The sequence below is a fragment of the Macrotis lagotis genome, chromosome 2 (genome assembly GCF_037893015.1).
Source record: "Macrotis lagotis isolate mMagLag1 chromosome 2, bilby.v1.9.chrom.fasta, whole genome shotgun sequence".
NCBI classification, from domain to species: Eukaryota; Metazoa; Chordata; class Mammalia; order Peramelemorphia; family Peramelidae; genus Macrotis; species Macrotis lagotis.
Window position 1 is genome coordinate 110,065,979 of NC_133659.1, and position 16,124 is coordinate 110,082,102.

At 37.6% G+C, this 16,124-nt stretch overlaps 1 non-coding gene across 1 annotated transcript; it reads left to right on the forward strand.

Annotated features, from left to right (window-relative positions):
• Positions 1 to 11,065: 11,065 nt before the first annotated feature.
• Positions 11,066 to 11,172, forward strand: LOC141515673 (U6 spliceosomal RNA). Its single transcript, XR_012476432.1, has one exon. It is a non-coding gene; the product is annotated as a U6 spliceosomal RNA (small nuclear RNA).
• The last annotated feature ends 4,952 nt before the right edge of the window (positions 11,173 to 16,124 follow it).

Genomic DNA, 16,124 nt, shown 5'->3' on the forward strand with positions numbered 1-16,124 from the left:
TTAAAAAGCAGAATTGGCCAGATGGAAAAGGAGATAAGAAAGCTCTCTGAGGAAAACAAATCCTTTAGACAAATAATAGAACTCAGGGAGATTGCTGAATTTTCAAGAAATCAGGACTCAATACTTCAAAACCAAAAGAATGAGAAATTAGAAGAAAATGTAAAACATCTCATTGAAAAAGCAACTGATATGGAAAACAGATTTAGGAAAGATAATATAAAAAATTATTGGAATACCTGAAAGTCATGATCAGGAAAAGAGCTTTGATATCATTTTCAAAGAATTACTACAGGAAAATTTCCCAGATATCCTAGAAGCAGAGGGAAAAATAGAAATGGAGAGAATCCAGCGTTCTCCCCAAGAAAGAGATCCAAAAAAACAAACCCCTGGAATATTATAGCCAAGTTCCAGAACTCGCAAGTCAAAGAGAAAATATTACAAGCAGCCAGAAGGACACAATTCAAATATTGTGGAGCTGCAGTCAGGATCACACAGGACTTAGCAGCAACTACATTAAAGCCTCGTAGGGCTTGGAATATAATATTCCATAAGGCAAAAGAGCTTGTAATGTAACTGAGAATCAACTACCCAGCAAAACTGAACATCCTCTTCCAGGGAAAAAGATGGACTTTCAATGAACCAGGGGAATTTCAAATGTTCCTGCTGGAATGGCCAGAGCTGAACAGAAAGTTTGATCTTCAAATACAGGACTCAGGTGAAGCACAGAGAGTGGAGGAGAAGGGTAAAATATGTTGGACTTAATGATGATGAACTACATGTATTCCTGCACAGAAAAATGATACTGATAATATGAGAAACTTCTCATTTAATAGAGCAGGTAGAAGGTGCTTTTATATATGAAGCACAGGAAAGATGAATTTGAAGATATAATATATTTTTAAAATGGAACCAATGGCTAAAAGGGAAATGTAATGGGAGTAAGAGAAAGCAGAGGTGGAATAGGCTAAGTTATTTCAGATAATAAGATTTTTTCTTATTACAATGAGCTATTGCAATGATATGGAAGGGGGAAGGCAAGGGGGAATGATGGAACCTTCATTCTTATCAGAAGTGGCTCAGAGAGGAAACAGCATTATCTACTCAATGGAGTGTAGACATCTAGAGTAAGAAGGAGATAAGGGGAACGGGGAAGGGCATGGATGTGAGTGATGGAGGAGAGGTGGACCATGAGGGAGAGTGGTCAGATATAACACATTTTCTTTTTCACTTCCTGCAAGGGGCTGGGATTGGATGGCCTGTCTGGGACCACAGGGCCAGGTGGTTGCTGGGCTTTAAGGGTGGTATGCGGGTTCAGGGCCTCTTGGCCCCAGGGTAGATGATCAGTCTGCTGCTCCACTCAGCTACCCTATAGCACATTTAAGAAGAGGGACAGAGTGAAAGGATAGAGAAAATATAGTATATGGTAATGGGGAAGTACGATTGGAGGGAGTTGTGATCAGCAATGGCAACAGTGGAAAAATATGGAAGTAACTTTTGTGATGGACTTATCATAAAGAATGTGATCCACCCATGACAGAGCTGGTGGTGTTGGAACACAGATTGAAGCACATTTTTTATTATTATATTGGGGGGGGTGGCAGCTCAAATGGGGTTGGGTGGCTTTCCTGGGGCCAAACAGCTGCGTGATTGTTGGGTGTCTGGGTCTGGATTTGGAACCAGGTGCTTCTGACTCTGGGGCTAGTGCTCTGTCTAATCTACCACCTGGCCACCCCTACTACTACTATTATCATTATCATTATTATCATTATCATTATTATTATTATTTTATTTTATTTTGGGGTTTTTTGGTTTTTTCAGGGCAATGGGGTTGGGGTGGCTTGCCCAGGGTCACACAGCTGGGTGATAATTGGGTGTCTGGGGCCAGATTTGGGCTCGGGTGCTCCTGGCTTCAGGGCTGGAGCACTGTCCACTGCACTACCTGGCTGCCCCTATCATTATTATTATTGTTGTTGTTATCATTATTATTATTTTAATTTTTTTCTCTTTACTTTATTGCTCATGAGGGTCTATATTTTTTAGGGGGAGAGGTTACTATGTTTACACTTCAACACGAATATTTTAGTAATGTATAAAAAAACATCATTTGTACAAAAATAAATGAATAAATAACTGGGGGGTGGGATAAAGTCCCAAATGGGGTTTTGAAGAGGTAGATATGATTGAAAAATGACTGAATGACAACAATAACAACTTGGAAAAGTCTCAACCTCTCAGAGTTCCAGGAAACATTTTAAGAATATAAATTTTAGATCAATTGAAGAATAACATGTGCTCTAGGTTATTATCTGAAACTTCATAGATATGGTATGTCTCCAAAGGGCTCCTCTCATCATTCTATGGAGAGGTCCTAAGGTATTTGGAGTTTATTTGATAGTTCCATGACTCATAAGCCCCAACTAGTGTGTGTCATATCCATTTGTATCAATTAGGTAAATTGAAATAAGTTTTAGAAATGAGTATGTACTAGTCCTTGGAAAGGTCCTATTTTGGCTCTGATACTTGAACTTGGAAAGAACACTTTTGACTTTAACCAAATCAGTACTGAATACAAATAGGACCATATACCCCCTTGAATCAATCAATCATTGTGTGAAAGATGCAACACTCAGAGAAATTTGTTTTAGAAGAAGAAACTATCACATGACCAAAGGAAGAAATACTGATAATTGTTTTTAAAGAGTGAAGCAAGCATGGTATTTCCAGTATACCTTTGAGAATCAAAGGGAAGACTGAGCTGTGAATGAGAAGGGAGATAGAAAGGAAAAGCAATGAATCTACAAGTAAAAGAATACCACATTTCATTACACTTCATTTTATTGTGCTTGGCAGATGTTGTTTTTTTACAAATTGAAGGTCTGTAGCAACCCTGCATTTACCAAGTCTAACAATGCCATTTTTCCAATAGTATGTGCTCATATCAGGTCTTTGTGTTACATCTTTATAATTCTTAAAATAATTCAAACTTTTTCATTATTATTATTTATCCATTATGGTGATCTGTGACCTTTATATTACTATTATAAAAGTTTGGGGGTGCCATAAACTGCCCCCATGTAAAACTGTGATAAATATTGTGTTCTGACTACTCTATTGACTGGCCAGTCATTCCCAGGTGTCTCTCCCTTTCCTCTTATCTCCCTATTCCATGAAAAAAACAGTATACTCTATATTGACCTCTAAGTGTTCAGGTGAAAGGAGTCAACCTCTGCAGCCAGTTCATTGAATCATTTTAAGAAAATTGCCTCAGTTACCCCAATCTTTAGCAACCACCCCCCCCATCAGCAGTCTTCCATATCAAGACAAGACCATCCACCGGCAAAAAAAATAATACAGCTCAATAAAGGTTCAGATGGTTGTTGGAACTTTAAGCAATAAAACATTTCAACTTAAGATTTGTATATTTTTGAGACATAAATCTATTTTATACTTAATAGAAAGTATAAAGATAACTTTTATATCCACTGGGAAACCAGAAAATTCATACCATTCTTTATTAAGAGAGTCAGTTTTACAGTGATCTGGAATTAATACTGTAATATATCTGAGGTTTGCTTATATCTCAGAGCTGAAGATATAAACTGAGAGAAGTCACAAGAAAAGGTGAACTCTTTCTCAACTTCTCAACCTGATGTCTATCAACTGAACTATAGTATAATTGGTAGTTTCTTTGCCCAAATATTTCCAGTAAACTAAATTTTACCTTAGTCACAATAGGCTGATGGTTAACTAGAGAGATATGTAAATGTAAGGTTAGGCAGAGAGCTTACCTTATGCTAGGAAATTTCCTAACTGGAACCTTAGATCAAATGTGACTGAACTCAGAAAATTTGTTATAAAATAAATTCATCAAAATCAAAGAAGAGGATATCAAATGGATCTTAGGATCCATTATTTTGCCTATTTTGTTAAAATGAGCTCATTATTATAACTGGGTATTACATTTACAAGGTATAATAAAAAAGTTTTTTATAAAAGTCCCCCAAACCAAGGGGAAGATCTCCCATCAGTATATAACAGGGTCCAGGGGAAAGTGGGTTCAATATTAAAGATTACATGTGGCAATGGAAGGCAACTCACAATTCCTAGAAACCTTTCTTGTGAATACTCACATGAAAATACCTTTAACTATAGTCTGTATTTCTGTGGGCCTTCTGATTCATTTCTGAAGCTGACTTTTCCATGGGCATCAAGTTTGTTTTTGGATCCCAAAACAGACACTATTACAGGGATATTACTGGGATACCAATGGAACTTCTCCAATCTTTCAAATTTCACAAGGTCCTTTCATCCCAAATTTGTCCCTATTAGGGGCATGAGTGGGACTGTATCTATTATCCATTGCATTGATACAAGAATGAATAACTAGGTTCAATATTTTCTTGTCCTTTTTGCAATTAATCAATTAATTAATTTACATATTGTTATAATAATCTTATTTTAAAAATTAACATTATTATCCTCCCCCACAAAGATGGAGAAACTTCAAGAAAAATAAAGTGAGAGAAAAAGAAAAAAAAAATGAGCAGCAGTCTTGTTTTGATACCATCAGTTCTGTCTCTTGAATGGATTGCATTCTTTATCACAAGTCCATCAGAGAAGTTTCTTCAATTTTTTCCCCCTACAGTTGCTGTTGCCAACTATATTTCCCTCTATTTTTTTCCTCCCATTCCCATTTATTCTATTTTCTCTCTCCTTTTACTTTGTCCCTCCTCTGACATGTTGTATCTAATCACCCTTTCCCATGATGTTCCCTTTCTTCTACCACCTACCCCCTACCCCTCCCCCTTGTCCCCTTTCTCCCATCCCTTTCCTCTCCTTTTTCCTCTGGATTAAGATAAATTTCAATATGCTATTGAGTCTGTCTGTTGTTTCCTCTCTGAGCTACTTTCAATGAGAATGAAGACTCACTCATTCCCCCTCACCTTCCCCCCCTTCCACTCTATTGAAAAAATTTCTTGACTCTTTTTTGTGAAATATCTTAGTCCATTCTATACCTCCTTTCTCTTTCTTAGAGTACACTTCTTGTTCACCCATTAACTCCATTTTTATATCTTCATATGCAGTTCTCTCCTGTGCCTTATCTATACATGCTCCTTCTAACTGCTCTAATAAATGAGAAGGTTCATACAAATTATCAGTATCATCTTCCCATGCAGAAATACAAGCAGTTCAACATCATTATTTGTCCTTCCTGTCCACTCTCTCTATGCTTCACCTGAAATTTGAGATCAAACTTTATGTTTAGTTCTGGTCATTTCAACAGGAATGTTTAAGTCCCCTATTTCATTGAATGTCTGTCTTTTCCCCAGTTTTACTGGGTAGTTGATTCTTGTTTGTAATACAAGCTATTTTGCCTTCTGGAATAGCATATTCCAAGCCCTACGAGCCATTAATATAGATGTTGCTAAATCCTGTATAATCCTGATGTCATGACACAATATTTGAACTGTTTCTTTCTGGCTACTTGTAATATTTTCTCTTTGGCTTGGGAATTCTAGAATTGGCTATAATATTCCTGGGAGTTTTCTTTTTGGGATCTCTTTCATGATGTGATTGGTGGATTCCCTCAATTTCTATTTTACCCTCTGCTTCTAGGATCTCAGGGCAATTTTGCTGTATTATTTATTTCCTGATCATGAATTACAGGTAGTCCAATAAGTTTTAAATTATCTCTTCTGGAACTGTTTGCCAGATCAGTTGACAAAGAGTTATTTCACATTTTCTTTTAGGTTTTCATTCTTTTGGCTTTGTTTATTGTTTCTTAATTTCTCACAGAGTCATCAGCTTCCCTTAGCTCCATTCTGCATTTGAAGGAGTTATTTTCTTCAGAGAACTTTCTTATGTCCTTTTCCATCTAACAAATTCTGCTTTTTAAGGTATTCTCCTCATTGACCTTTTGGACTGCTTTTTTCTATTTGAACTGAACTGGTTTTTAACATGTTATTTTCTTCAGTATTGTCTTTGGTATCTCCTTCACCAAGCTGCTAACTTGGTTTTTATGATTTTCTTACATAGCTCTCATTTATCTTCCCAATTTTTCTTCTATCTCCTTTACTTGATTTTCAAAGTCTTTTTTGAACTCTTACATTACTTAAGACCAGGCTATTTTTTCGGCTTTGTCATCTTCTAAGTGTATGTTTTGATCCTCCATGGGACCAAAGTAATTATCTATGGTCAGATTCTTCTTCTGTTGTTCACTCATTTCTCCAGACTGTGACCTGGTTTTATTGCACTTCCCAAGCTTAACTTTTGAGTGTTTTGGGGTCTTAGAAGAGGCTCTGACTGCTCACTTGCCTGTGCTCTGGTCTGTGTTTGACACAAGCACTCCCCTCTGCTCTGGAGCTGTGGGGGGGGGGGGTGTCTCTGCTCCACTATGGCAGTATGAGGATCCAAAATGCAAGCTGGATCTGAGTATGGACAAAGGCTCCCTGCTGGGTGGTTCCACAGGCCTGCTTCTGGTTCCCTACTGTGGCTGCACTGAGGGCTGCACTTACCTGGGCTCCCCATTCACTCTGTGTGACAGAGTTTCCCTACTGACCTTCCAAGTTGTCCTTAACGATCATTGGGCTGCGAGGTCTAGGAAACCAATCCTGCAACCATGGACCTAGGTGCCCCCAGTGACCCAGAAACCCTTCAGGCTGTTCCTGGGAGGCTGGAGTTCATTAGCTCTGGCGCAGCATCGGGGCTGATGCCCCTTCCAGCCCCACAATCGAACAACCCCTGCCTGCAGATCTTCCAAGTTGGCTTGAGCCAGAAAATTGCTTTACTCAGTCTTTCTGTGGGTTCTACCACTTGAGAATTTGGTTACATTCATAATTTTAAGACATTTGGAGTATTCTGAAAATTCCTGCCTCCATGCACTTTATATACAACTCAGATTATGAGTAAATTTCTTAGGCCAATCCCAAAACATATCTTCTGTTGTGTCACTCTACTCCATGCTATGGATTTCCAGAACTCCTCACACCTAGTTGAATGTTTTTCTTCTCTGGTTAAAATCTTGAAGGACTTTTTAGTTTTTCAGTAGGTTAGGATGATTGAGTGATTAATTCAAATATTTATTCACATATAGCTCATACTTCTGATTAAAGTTTAGAATTTAGAACTCTTTTAGCAAAATAAATGGATGAAATGAGTGAAAATAATGTAAGTACTTACTCTGTGCTAGACACTGGACCAAACACTGAGGATAAAAATACAAAAAGAAAAAATAGCTGTTGCCTATCAACGGAAGGCAATAAATATTAATAAATTGGAGGGACAACCAAACCAAATGTTTTGGAGCAGATATAGGAATGTTCAGTGAAATCACTGATGAATTTTTGTTTCAAACAAAGGTACTATTGCTCTTTTTACTTTTACCAGAGAGATAGAGAATGTGGGGAATATGGGAAGTAGACTGAGAAAAGTGGTCCTTTGAATAGCAGACAAGATGTATAGAGATCAGCTGCTTGATGGCTTGAGTACATTGATTAACTGTGGAAAATATTTCTGATTAAAGTCATAGCCCTAAATGAGAATTGTCTGAGGGAGACGGTATGGCTTAAAGATGGCCAGGAAATAGCAATGGAGGGAGTTTCTGTACCAGGGGTATATACTGTGTTTATTGCATTTGAGAAATAGAAGCAAATGTGGCATTTCTAGTTCACCTCTTAGAATTAAAGGAAAGACTGAGCTGAGATCCAGGAGACAGATAACAAGGAAAAATTTGAATCAACAAGGAAAAATTTGAAATGACAAGTATTTCAGAACTAAGGATGCAAACTGAAAAAAAAGTCTAATTAAACTCCTCATACTTCTATAGGGCTTACCCCAACCCTTTGGGATAGAAAACATAAACATTAGCATCATTACTTAAAGAAGAGGGAATGTAGAGTCAAAGATCACTACTATAAGTGATTTGTTCAACATTCCAGGCTGGTGGTGTTAGATCTTGACACCTGAAACCAGTTTTTATTTCAAGACCAATCTCCTTCCTCCTACCACAAGTGCAATGAAGAGAATTTTCACAAATCAAATGGAAATAAAAACCTCTCTAGAAAACAGACTTCCATTGGTCTTCCACTTAAGGTTGCCAAGGAAAAACAGTTTTTTCACTCTGTACATGAATGCATGTGTATACAAACATGCATGGGAAAACCACTGAAATCTCCAATTTAACATATTCATTTCTCCTGCAGGCAAAACCAGTGTGGGTATGGTTAGATAGCTTCACAAAAATCTTTGGAGCAGAGCAAGTGGTAACTACATGTGAAATTGCTAATTGGTTGCACCATTCTCTCAATTAGCTCCTCCTATTTTTATCTCACTAATTGGTTTCCCTATGGAGGGGCTAAGGACATGCTGCAAGCTGAGCAATCTGTCCCTCACCTCACTCTAGAAATGTTGGGGGAGAGAGGATGTACAGTGTGATTTGTCCCATAAGCTTCTGTTCCCACTCACATCCTTGGGTGATGGCACTAGGATCTTATATATCCCTGGTCATGGTCCTGAGATTCAGAACTCAACCCTATCTATATCTGTGATAGGTATTTTCACTGGAAACAAAACAACAGAAGCTACAAAAATGATAACAACATACATGTGTCTAGTGCTTTGAGGTTTTTAAAAAATGTTTAAATTTTTTATTTTTTAATACAATTTTTTTACAATTTTTCCCTCAATCTTGCTTCCCTCCTCCCACACCCCACAGAAGGCAGTTTGTTAGTCTTTATTTCATTCCCATTATGCATTGATCTAAGGTGACTGTGAGGAGAGAGAAATCATATCCTTAAGGAAGAAACATATAGTATGAGATATAGCAGAATTACATAATAAGACAACATTTTTTTAAAGTTAAAGGTGATAGTCTTTGGTCTTTGTTCAAACTAAGTCCAAGAGGTGAAATGTTTTGCCCCAGTCAGTTAGGTAATAACAATAATAATTCACATTTATATAGCATTTTAGGGTTTTCAAAATGTCTTGCATTCATTCTCATTTGATACTTACAAGGACGATATCAGGTGAGTGCTATGATTATTCTCATTTTACAGATGAAGAATGTGAGCAGGTTGTAACACTATATATATATATATATATATATATATATATATATATATATATATATATATATATACCAGTAAAGGAATTCAAAGAACAGGAATAAAAGATTTCATCCAGGAATTGTGTGATAAGGTGAGAAGATGAGCTGGTCATGTGTCTAGGGCAAAAGATGACAGACAGGTGGAGAGCTAGATGTCTGGAGAAATCCAGGAAGACCACGAGCTTTTTGGGTGAAACTCCATGCTACACTTAAGGAAGGATATAGACAAAAATCCTTCAGAATGGGTGGTCATAGATAAATCATAATCTTCAGACTTGGAGGGAATTTCTGAATTGATACATTTGGGTACAAAAAAAAGTGGCAGAGAAGGTTAAATGCCTTGCCCATGGTCATATATGTGAAGCAACTTTTGAACCTGGGTCTTCATGACAAAGCTCAGGTCTCAAACTACTACACCATACTTATTCCTAAGTTTTGGAGCTATGTGTCCCCAGCCCAGGTCCAGCACTGATGGAGAAACTGAAGCTGAGAGATGTTGGAAGACTTGAATATTGCTTTGTACATAAGACCGATAGGGGACTTAAATCTGGATCTGTTAATTCTTAGTCCCCAGTGTCCAGATCATTTACATCACTTCTATGATCACCCTGCACCCCTTCCAAAAAAAAGTACAAAAAAAAATCTTCTATGACTTCCATTGGTTAAGGTAGTAAATGCAGATGTCTTAGGTTGCTGGAGCCCACCCTCTGGGCAGCACCCCTCCCCATCCCTAATAGAAGTGGAATCCTAATTATAATCAAAATAGCTAGCATTTCTATAGCTTTGAGATTTGCAAAACACTTTACATAAATTATCTCATTTGGTAATGGCCTAAGGGCATTTTCCCCATCCCAGTTTTCCTTAACCAGAATTCCTAGAAATGGCCCACAGCCAGCACAAATCACCCAGGATTGTATAATTACAAGAATCCCACCTGTGGTAGGAGTTGTGACTGAAATATTTATTCTTCCTTTCTATTTTCTTAAGGGTTATCATGCCTAGTATTCCATATATTGAGCAGTAGTACTATAGGCAAATGAACCCTATTTAAGAGGTTGGAGATTTTTCTGTCTCCTGTTTTTAAAGACTTATCCTTAGCTGTTACCTTCCAGAGAATGTCCAGACTTAAAATGATTTGCCTACTTTTGTCTGGAATGTTGCTACCCTTCCAGTCACCTATGTTCTCAACATAGAAGTCATCCCTAGTTTCTGTTCTAAGAATTAATTGCTCTCTTACCATCTGGGGATTTGTCCATTTTCCCAGAAGTACATGTCTTTACATTGGTCCCTAAGCACACTCTCTTTTCCCTCCGTCCTCAGATCAGTTCAATAAATATGTAACTGTCATATGAAGACCATGTGACCTAGTATTGAGGATATGATGAAAGTTTTAAAATTCAAAGATTTCTTTTTAGAATTAAAAAAATAATTTCTCTATTAAAATATCAGAAGAGGAATGATTTCATGTAAAACTTCAAATCTTTCATGTACAATTTGCTATTCCTTTTAAATATATATTAAAGTTATCATATAAATTTATTTTTTCCCCTTTTTGTTTCTTCCTGGGGTGTGTGCATTCAGGGCTTTCTACAATCTGCTTCATTGATTTAATGTTCCCTAACTTCTTTTCAACCTGCACACCTTTATTCACTGCATCCCACAACCTAAACCATTCCTTTCTTTCCAGTCTGCTTATGCAACCCTCTATTCCACTCACAATTTGGTTTTCCCACTTTTTGCTCAGAATCTCATTTACAATTTTTCTTTTTTCAATGGCTGTTCCCCATACCATACTTGGAATGAGCTGCCTTCTCTCTTCTGCTTCTCAGAATGCTGGTTCCCTTGAAGATTCAGCTTAAGAGCTACATACAATAAAAAGTCTTTCCTGATTCTTTCCTACCCCCAAATGATCTTGCATTTCTTTTGCATATATTCTATATCTACTTATATTAGTATCTCTTGGTGCTCACTTTGGCAGCACATATACTAAAACTGGAATGATACCAAGAAGATTAACATGGCCCCTGTACCTGGATGACATGCAAATTCATGAAGCATTCTATATTTTTAGATACCTTTCCTTACACTAAAAAAAAAATACCACTATATAAGCTTAGTATGTGTTTGATGATATAGAATAAGGTAATTTCACTTTTTCTTTAAAAAATATCCTGGAAAGATTTAGACTGACTGCAGAGCAGTCTGAATTGCTACTCCTGGTGCCTAATATCACTAGATTTATTATCTGATGATTTGGAGTTACATCTCAATACTTCTACTTACCATTTGAATGAATTTTTAAAAAAAAAAATTTTGTCTCTCTGAGTCTCAGTTTCTTTATTTGTCAAACATGGAATTTAGAACAAATGGTGTCTAGCCTCCCTTTTCAGTCTAAATATTAGAATACCAAGTACCTAGTGTGCTTTTCATGGAGTCAGTAAGACCTGAGTTCAAATCCAACTCAAACACTTACTAGCTCTGTGAGCTTGAGCAAGACATTTAATTCTGTTTACTTCAGTTTCTTAAACTATACAATGGGGATTTGAAAAAAAAGCACCAATCCTACAAGATTGTCGTAAGAATCAAAAAAGAGAATATTGGATCTGGAACATTGTAGGCATTATGTAAACATTTGTTTTCCCTCTTTCCAGTATGCTATCTTCCCTCTTTATTAAATGAGTAAAGTATAACCTCAATCAGCAATCTTTATAAAGTGCCTATTATGTTATCAGACCTTCAACTAAGCTTTGAGTTTATAGAGGTAAAGAAAAACAGACCCTGCTCTCAAGGAGCTTGCTTTTGATAAAATAATATCTACAAATAATTAATAAGATCATTTGTATATATTATCCCCCCCACTAGAACATAAACTCTCTAAGGGCATTAAACACTCAATTCTTATTTTCTCATTCCCTATAGGGCCTTGGACATAGTTGAAATTTGATAAATGTTGATTGTTTATGGAAATGAATAGGAGATAAAAGTAAGAGAAGACTGAAATTACAGTCAGAATTATTTAAGTTAGACCATGAGAAGGCTTCATCCAGAATATAGCAGCAACTCTGGACTAGAGTGATACAGACACAGTGGTACAGAAACATCTCTAGCTCAAACGCCCATATAAGTGGAAATGAATCCCACAGAAAGTTATGTTTTTATGAGAAATAGAAAAACTGAACTGTGACCAGGAGGACACAGGTATAATACACCTTATGGACAGAATAATGGTCAATCCATCACCTATACCTGCTTTGAGTACAGTCTATGAGCAAGGTCAGCAGCAGGGCCTATAATGCTGCTGGTGATTGGTACGCTGACTAAAAAGGCATTGATAGGCAGTATTGTCATTTTGTACATGTGCCATTTTGGGTCAAACCCCCTCAGGTTTTTGGAAGGGGCTCGCCCCTCCTACCTGTCAATGTAAAGGTTGTTTTTCTCTCTACCCTTTTCACAACTTTATTTGAATTAAGCCTGAGTTTCGAAACACCACCTGAGCAGATGACAATTTTAGCAGTGACACTCTTTGCCTTCACCCTGTCCTCCACATTTCCTACAACCCCCATATCATGTCTACCCCAAAATAAAAACAAATCCTTGTTTATCAAAAAAAAACCCCAAAGTTAAGAAAGGTTTTGGGCTACTTTGGGTCTGTTATTTTCTTTCATGTTAATCAATTCTTGAGATTTTGTTTTCCCACACTCAGCCCCCATATTGACATATCCCCTTCACTATCTCCTTTTCTTGAACAGGAGAGAAACAGCAAGCTGTTTTGCAAGCAATGTAAATCCCACTCCCCAGCTATTCAATTGAGATCAATTTCTGTCTGGGAGAGTGAACATGTCACATCTATGAGCCGTGCAATGTCCATCAATTGAAATGAAGCTGGCAATCTGTAACACAGCAAACAGCCTCCACATGTTGTGAGCTAGACAAGCCCCGTTAGGAGTCCTGTCTGTATCCGCCACTTCCAGGGCTGGCAGTATGGAGGCTTTGGTTGTTTACATGCACCACAGACTGTAGAAATCACTCTCACCGTTGGAACAGGAAAGCACTTTAAAGAAATGACAACTCTAGTGTCCTCCTCTGGAAACAGATGTTCTCAGGAGTGGCTTCATCTCCTGTCAATACAAAAGGAGCTATTGTTCCTCCTGATCTGAGAGATTGGAGCTAATGGGGAGATGTGTCCCAATGGCAACTGAATAAGGGTTTCAGTGAGGAATCCTTCATTTAATTTACCTATCTTTCTACATTATTCCTTCAGCCTCCAGACCTAGGGCACAGAGGGTCCACATCTGGGCCACCTAGACTTAGCAAATATCTGTGATCAGTTAGGTGTTGATTAACACTGTATCATTTTTGAACTTGAGTATCTTAGTAGACTGAATGGCTTGAATATCTCAGGGAAGGAGAAGTCAGTGTATGATGCAACCATTGTATTTTGTTATTTAGAAGGTTAGATTTTATTTTATTGAAGGGAGAATGACATTTCTATAAATTAACTCTCTCACCAGTTCAAATCCCAGTTTTACCATCCACTGGTACACTGAGCATGGATCAATCATTTTAATAACTTCTAGTTCAATTTATATTTTTTAAAAATTGAAAGTTAGGGGAGGCTAGGGGGCACAGTGGATAGAGCACTGACCGTGAAGTCAGGAGTACCTGAGTTCAAATGTAGCCTCGAGACTTAATAATTACCTTGGGCAAGCCACTTAACCCCATTTGCCATGCAAAAAAAAAAATCCTAAAAAAAATCGAAAGTTGAATTACAAGAATCCCAAGGATCCATCAATCTCTGTGATCCTATATAACTTGTGAATTTAATTGAAGAAACTGGAGGAGGCAATGTGCTACCATGTAAAGAACATTGAACTTGGAATCACAGAATCTGAGTTCAAATCCCTTATCTTCCCATTACTATCTGTGTCACTTGGGATTTATCATTTAACCTCTCAGTTTTAGTTTCTTTATCTATAAAAGAGGTAATTGGATTAATGAATTCAGGTATCATTAATAGAGACACTGCATCACATTTAGGTGATAGTGTCACCAGGCTCTACCCTGGTCAGACTGGATTTAGGGCATTGTGATCAGTTCTGGGTGTCATATTTTTGGAAGGACACTGACAAGTTGGAGAGTTGCCTGGATGTTGAGTAGACTCAAGATTATGCATGCTATATGAAGATCAGTTCAAGAAACAAATGAAATATTTTAATTAATTACTATTTTTATTTATTCATTTTCCAACAACAAGCATAGGTTTTATCAATCATTTTTACAAGATTTTGAGTTTTAAATTTCCTCCCTTCTTTTTCGTCTTCCCCTAAAAAAGGATTTTAATATAGGCTCTACGTGGATAATTATGCTTAATATGGATTCATATTAACTTTACTGTGGGGGGTTAGAATCAAGATGGTGGCATGAAGGCAGCATTTCTCGGGAACTCCTTCCACAGGGAACTCCAAAAGCCATCAAATCATGACTCTAGCCAAAATTTAGAGTGGCAGAACCCACAGAAAGACTGAGTGATGCATTTTCCCAGTCCAAGATAACTTAGAAGTTCCATGGGAAAGGTGTGTTTCACCAGGACCAGGAGTTGAAAAAAGCCTTGGTCACAGTGCAGCCTGGAACAGCTTAAAGGGGCAGGGAGAGAATTTGGCTGGAATAAAATGAGTGTGGAGTGAAGACTAACAGCTGTAAAACTTGCAGCAAGAATTAGGGGGAAACCAGCCTGCACCTCCAGGGCAGGGGGACAGGGAGGGGAGAAGGCAGAAATATCTCTGCTCTCCCTGGGGGCAGGACCCTGCTGTTTGCCCACACTCAGATCCAGGTTGCAGTTTGGACTTCATGGCTCCTCTTTACAGCTCCAGGGCAGAGGGTAGTGCTGGGGTCATTTACATATCAAAACAAAGCAAGAGAGCATAAGGCCTTTGAGGAATAAAGGTCCCAGTGGGATGTCCCCAAGCCTCCCCCAAAGCCTTGGAAATACTTTAAATTAGTTTTGAGTAAGAGAAAATGAGTAGACAATAGAAAAAGAACAATCTGACAATAGAGAATTACTTTAGTCCCATGGAAGATCAAAACACATACTGAGAAGATGACAAAATTGAAGCTTCCATATCCAAAAGCTCCAAAAGAAATAGAAAATGTGCTTGGATTATAGATGAGCTCAAAAAAAGACTTTGAAAAGCAATTAAGGGAGGTGGAGAAAAAATTGGGAGGAGAAATGAGAGTGATGCAGAAAATTCATGAAAACCAAATCAACAGCTTGGTGAAAGAAATACAAAAAAAAATAAGAAAATATGTTAAAAACCAGTTTAGGTCAAATGGAAAAAGCAAAACAAAAGACAAATGAGGAGAAGAGTGCCTTAAAAAGTAGAATTGGTCAACTGGAAAAGGAAATAAAAAAGCTCTCTGCATAAAATAACTCCTTCAAATGCAGAATGGAACTAAAGGAAGATGATGACTTTGCAAGAAATCAGGAAGAAATAAAACTTCCAAAAAAAAGCCAAAAATTAGAAGAAAATGTGAAACAGGGTGGCTAGGTGGTGCAATGGATAGAGCACTGGCCCTGGAGTCAGGAAAACCTGAGTTCAAATCCAGCCTCAGACACTTAATAATTACCTGTGTGGCCTTGAGCAAGTCACTTAACCCCATTTTTTCTTGCAAAAAAAAAAACAAATGTAGTATGTTATTGGAAAAACAACTGACCTCAAAAACAGATCCAGAATAAATAATTTGAAAATTATTGGGCTACCTGAAAGTCACAATCAGGAAAAGAGCCCAGACTTCATTTTTCAAGAAATAATAAAGGGGGCAGCTAGGTGGCACAATGGATAGAGCACAAGCCCTGGAGTCAGGAATACCTGAGTTCAAATCTGGCCTCAGATACTTAATAATTTCCTAGTTGTGTGGCCTTGGGCACGTCACTTAACTCCATTTGCCTTGCAAAACAAACTAAAAAAATGAAATAGTACAGCCAAATTGCCCTGAGATCCTAGAAGCAGAAGGTAAAATAGAA